Genomic DNA, 6,516 nt, shown 5'->3' with positions numbered 1-6,516 from the left:
ATCCCCTCAGGGATACCTGAGAATCTTTAGGACAGAGAGAGGCAGAACAAGCCTATCCTTGAGGGTGCAAAATCAATTATGTTCCTTCCCCTTTACTTGCCCCCTTTTTCCCTCAATATTCCCTTTTCCCCTCCTTTTCTTAAGGTTCATCTGTTTGTCTTATTTAACTCCTTCTATGGTTCTTGAAGACCTTAGGGTTCTAAAAGGTCATTAGTTTCTTCTATTGGAATATAAACATGTCATCACCCTATAGTCCTTTCCAAGTGCTCAAATGTATTTATCTTTCTAGTTTTCTCTTGACATCTGTATTTGCATTTCAAAGCTTCTATTCAGCTCTGATCTCTTCATCAGAAACACTTGAAAGCCTTCTCCACCTCCATCCCAGAGGCCTTCACCTTCTGGCACTGGTTCAACCCCTATGGCATTGTCATTTGATTGGTGAGATCCTCCCTGAAACCCATTTGAGGAAACACCCACAACAGCCATGCTTACTTCAAATTTAGGCAAACCCATGACTGCCCAGATAAATTCACTACCTTGTCCCTCTTCCCATCTTACCACTTCTCCCAAATTTTTATCTTCCTTTTATGTGTTTTCATCTCCTACTAGAAGGAAACTTCTTGTGGTTAGGGATTGACTTTTTTGTTTGTACTTGTATTTTCAATGTTTAATACAGGACCTAGAACATTTTAAGTACTTAAGAAACCTTTGTCAATCAATCAGTCAGTCTCTTTCTTCTTCCATCTCTGTCTCTCTGTCTCTCTCTCCTCTCTCTTTCCCTCCCTCCCTCTCATCTATTCCACAGAAAATCAATCTGCCCCCTTTAGGATTGCATTTGGTTTGGTAGGGTAAGTTATTCTTGTTTGCAAGCTTTTATCTTTTCTGTTTTGGAATATTATATTGCAAGACAAATTCTAGTTATCCTGACTGTGGTTACTTGGTACTTGAACTCTTTCTTTCTGGCTATTTATAGTATTTTTTTCTCCTTTAATCAGAAAGCTTTGAGTTTTGTTTATGACATTTGGGGGAATTTTCGTTTTGGAGTTTCTTTGGATGCTAAGGTGCACAATGGATTCCTTCTATGTTCATATTTCCTCCAGTTCAAATAGATTTGAGTAGTTTTCATTTTTGAAGTCTTGAAACATGATATCTTAGCTTTTTCTTTGACCATAGTTTTCAAGTAGTCTGATAATTCTTAGATTATTTCTTAATAATGTTTTTATAGATAAATTTTCAATAGTAATTAGCTTATATTTTCTTCTTTTTTTTCAATATCCATTTTGTTGTAGTCATTGATTTCTGTCTGGTCCATTTTAATTTTCTTTTTTCCTTCCCCTTCCCCCCTTCCCCTTCCCTTCTCTTTTTGCATGGGGGAAGGTAGGGCAATCGGGGTTAAGTGACTTGCCCAAGGTCACATGGCTAGTAAGTGTTAAGTGTCTGAGTCCAGATTTGAACTCAGGTCCTCTTGACTCCAGGGCTGGTGCTGTATTCAATGTGCCACCTAGCCACCTCCATTCTAATTTTCAAAGAGTTTGTTTCATGGGAAAGGTTTACCACCTTCCTTTCTATTCCTTCTGCCAAGTATTTCCTCCATAATTTGAATAAATTTATTATCTCTGGCTGAATTTCTTCCAGGTATTCATGTTGTCCTCATGATCAAGGCATTTTCTTTGGAGAGGCTCTGCTTGTAGTTGTTGTGGTATTATTTCTTTTGGGTTTTCACTTTTGGAACACTGCTGACTCATAATATTTCTCCACATTGTTTGATGTCTTCTGTTTATTCATATCTCAACTTTCAGTCCTTGATTTGGGATTTAGTACAAGGGCCAGGCTCTATCTCATCCCACTCTTGGATGGGGCACCTTGGCTTTGTTAGATCCATATCTTCATTTTCTGCAAACTTTCACTTCCATTGCTGTGTTTATACTCAGAGAGCCATTAGGCTTCAACAGTTCTGACCAAAGCTCCCTGGTTGGTTGTCCCTGGTCAAGATACTGGGTGCTCTCTTCACTTTGAAGTTTCCATGATGAAAGAATTGTCTTCTGGAGATTCCCTGGTCAGGGTAATGTTGTGGTATTCTATCAACCTCGTCCTTGGGTTTTTCCAATCAGGTCTGTGCCCCTTGGGTCCACCCCCCAGTCAAGGCATTTTTGGGGTCTATTTCATTTCTCTCCCAAGATTCTGAGGCCAAGGTGTTACTTCTTTTGCCTTTCTTTGTTACTTTCTTGCCTCACTGGGCAACCCTCTCTGGAGGAGGAAAAAAAACAGTTTTGAGGAATTTGAACTCTAGCCATCTAAATTAGAGTCATATATGGAAGAAAAACTTTTCTTCTGAGAGGGAATTAATTGCTCCTTGCTTTTAGGTGGGAGAATGAATGTCTCTCTTCTCCTATTATCCCATCAATTATACCTTCTTATAGCAGATCTACTTGTCCAGTAGAAAATATACCAGCAGGAAAAAGACTCTGGTGAACAACAGAACAACGTGGCCAACAAAGAACCTGTGCCTGGAGGGGGAAAGAGGTGCAACATAAAGACACTAAGAAAAAAAAGAAGAGAAAGGACATTGGGGTCCTGCTTCAGTGGAAGTATCAGTTATCTTGGCCACACGTGTTCCCCAAGTTTGTATCCTTCTACTACTAACCTCTATGCTCATTCACACTCTTTGCATTGATATATTCCTGAGACAGTATACCCTAGGCTTATGGGGTTATGTTTGGTAGATACAATTCTTATTATGCCCAAGAGAGGTGATATGTGGTGGTGCATAGAGCATAAGACATGTTGTTAGGATGGCCCAGTTTTGAGTCATGCCTCAGAAATTTACTCGCTGTGTGGCCCTAAGCAAGTCATTTAATTTTTTTATGCCTTAATTTCCCCTTCAAAGTAATAGAATGAATGGCCTCCAAGTTTTCTTTCAGCTCTAAATCTATGACTCATGACCTATGATACTATTTCAGTAAATGCCTCTGCTTTGAGCTAAATGTATGCCCTGGCTAGTTATGAAGGATCAGTATATCAATGGGGACTCATGAGCTATAGTTTTAGGACCACAGGTCAAGAGTTATGTAAATACTGATTGTCAGTCATTCAGGTGTTCAAGATAGTATGTTAAGAGTGTCAGAACAATTTTGCCAGTGCACAGATATATATGATTAGGACAAATGGCAGAGGTAGTACTCTTGTAGCCAGAAGAAACACATTTATAGACTTAGCGTGTTTCAGCATGCCATGAAAACCAAGTTTCATCAATGTCTATGCAGTATCAAGATGTATATTGATAAATGATGCTTTGCATGTTCAACTGATATATACTTCTGTGACATACGTTTTAGAATATGCTGTTACGCATATATTATTGCATTAATGCATTTGCTATATTTCCATATATTTGTTTACTGTATACTGCACTGTTATTAGCGATTACATTTTCCAGGGTAAGTGCCATCCAGAATTCCACAGGCTACGGTGGGTGTGGACTCTCATAGAAGACTGGTTTTATGGATTGTCCAAGCACTGTGCCACAGGGACTTCTACGAGACTTTTTAGTATAAGCCACTGAGGGAAGGCACAGAAAAAGGCAATGGTGAGCATAGCCAAGTCAGTGCAGATCTATTCACAATTGGGAATATGGGCATATGTGCCAAACGAATGCCAATTGACTTCCTGGGGATAGCAACTGTTTAACTGGGGGGAGAGTAATGAATGTTGAGAAGAAATGATCAGGGGATCCCCAATAAATTAATTTTTTCCTGGCCCCTTTGATAAAATCAAAGGGTCAAGGGGGTGGCTAGGTGGCACAGTGACTAGAGCACCGGCCCCAGAGTCAGGAGGACCTGAGTTTGGATCCGGCCTCAGACACAATACACACACACACACACACACACACACACACACTAGCTGTGAGATGTTGGGCAAGTTACTTAACTCCAATTGCCCTCCAAAAAAAAGCAAAAAAAAAAAAACCCCAACATGGGGTGGCTAGGTGGTGCAGTGAATAGAGCACTGGCCCTGGAGTCAGGAGGACCTGAATTCAAATCCGGCTTCAGACACTTAACACAAAAACTAGTTATGTGACCTTGGGCAAGTTGCTTGAAAGTCCTCTATTACATTGAATTACCATATTTTCCCCTGAAACATGATACTCAGTTTTGCATGAATCGGGCGAGGTGGAAGCCAAAGCCCTGAGGAAGACCTGTTTCTATTGTGCCATCTTGACTCTGCCCCCCTTCAATGTGATATTGAATAAGAAGTGAATGTGGAGTCAGAAAACCTGAGGAAGGTGGTCAAGCTAATGAGGAGACTCAAAGTCAAGTCATATGATGAACAGTTAATGAAAAAGTGGGTGTTTAGCCTGGAGAAAAGAGGATGTGATGGGGACATGATGTCTGTCTTCTCATATCTTAAGGACAGGCATGTGGAAGAGAGAGTAAGCTTTACTGGACTCCAGAAGTCAGGACTAGAAGCAAAGGGTTGTTAGGAAGGACTTCCTCACACCCAGAAGTATTTGAAAATGGAAGAGGCTGCTTTATGAAGTCACCAGTTTCCCCTCAAAGGGAAGTATTCAAGAAGAGTTAGGTGACCACTATCAGGAGCAAAAAATGGGATTCCTACAAGGAGTGAAGAGTTGGTCCAGAGTAAAAAAACACATTAAAAAAAATTAAATTCATATTAAATTTAAAATTAGTTCATATATAGTAGCTCAGAAGGATCTTGTAGATTGACTTATAGATTGTCATCTACAAGTCAATCTACAAGATTCTTCTGAGCTAATGTTTATGAACTAATTCATTTGATAAGCATTTGTTAAATGCCTACGATGTGTCAGACACTATGCTAAACATTGGGCATAGGAACATAAAATAGAGATAGCCTATGTCCTCAAGAATGTTTCCTCTATTGGAGTAGGGGAGATAACAAGGTAAATAAATACAAAATATGTAAATGTAAAATAGATTCGAAGTAATTTTGAGGGGTGTGCTGCTAATAACTGGGGAGATTCAGAAAGGCCTCATGTAGCAGATAACACTTATTGTTTGTTCTTTGTTCTTGAAGAAGGCCCAGACCTCAGGGAGGTGATACCATGACATGCAAGTGAATTAGATTTAAGTAAGGGAGGGCTGTGCAAAGTCACCTGCCTCACTTTTTCCTTTGGAGTCATCTGGGTCTTGGGTATGGGTACAGCCTTGGGACAAGCTACCTGTGGTCCTTTGCCTTTATCAGATATCCCAAAGGACAATGCAGAGGCAGATGGTGGACACAGACAATGTAGATTTGTGGCATATTCTTAACAGTGAGTTTGACTTAAGTGGTACAAGAGATGTGTAATTAGAAAAGGGATCAATGAGTGATATTATATATGCTTAAAAGAGACTTCCCATTTGAACTTAACACTTCTAAGGAGAGGTTGGCTTCCTTCTGTCCTCTCAGAGTATATTGGGAGGATTTTACCTCTGTGTTAATTGGTGCTAGCATGGACTTTATTATCATTTTTTGGTACCAATCATAAGCTAACCTGGTGAAATTCCTCTTTTTCCAGAAGCTGCCTCTTTATACATACTATCTTCACTTCTTGGCCAAAAAACCCCAATCATTCTCTATTAGGTCCACCTTCTGTAATGATGATACTTGGAAATTGAAAGGGATTTCTACACCACAGATGAGGTAAGATATTCCCCTCTCCCTATCTGTCCAAGAGCACTGCTCTCAAGAGCCTGTACCCAAGGACAACTGCCCTCAACCTCCTGAGGCCCTTGAATCTGCTCACAACCAGGTTTGGCAATTCCCTTTGTACCTTTGGAATGTGGCACAAAGTTTGAGGGCCTTACCAGATCATCCTGGAACAGAGCCTTCTGGCAGGTAGCCCACTGACCCTGACTCTACATCCTTCTGGACTTTCAAGGAAAGAGTCCAGAATTTCACAACTAGGCGTCTAGACAAGAAAAAGCCATTTGCTCAATGCCAGTGTGTGCTTATAAAGAGTGCCAGACTCTGAGACCTTCTTTTTTACTTCCATGGAGTGACAGAGGCCACATTTCACAACTTGAGGCAATGCTAGTGTAATTCAAGATTTTTGACAGTTAAATCTTTCCCTTTTTTAAAGGGCAGTTTTAGCTGAAGTGATGGTTTGTTCTTGTGACATTTTTCTTCAACCATTACTAGAAACTAATACTTGAAGAATGAGCTCTGCTCTCATATAGAAATTGTTCTGAGAATGAACTATACCAAATTCATTTCAGTTCAACTCAGTGACATGTAATTCAATTCAGTTCAGTTCTGGTTAGGGCAATTCAATTCAATTCACTTCCATGCAATGCAATAGATTCAGTTCAGTTTGGTTCAATTCAATTCTCTATAGCTCATTTCAACATTTTTTTTTCAGTTTCATTAAAATCAAATCAATTCAGTTTAATTTAATTCCATTAAATTTATATCTTTTCCATCCCATCCCATCCCACCCCATCCCATCCCACCTCCCATCCCACCCCATTCTACATCCCATCCCATCCTATCCCA

This window comes from Petaurus breviceps, unplaced genomic scaffold, assembly GCF_028583685.1.
Source record: "Petaurus breviceps papuanus isolate PSGF00001 unplaced genomic scaffold, PetGlider_PUasm1.0 90591, whole genome shotgun sequence".
NCBI lineage: Eukaryota > Metazoa > Chordata > Mammalia > Diprotodontia > Petauridae > Petaurus > Petaurus breviceps.
Note: the sequence above shows the minus strand (reverse complement) of the source record.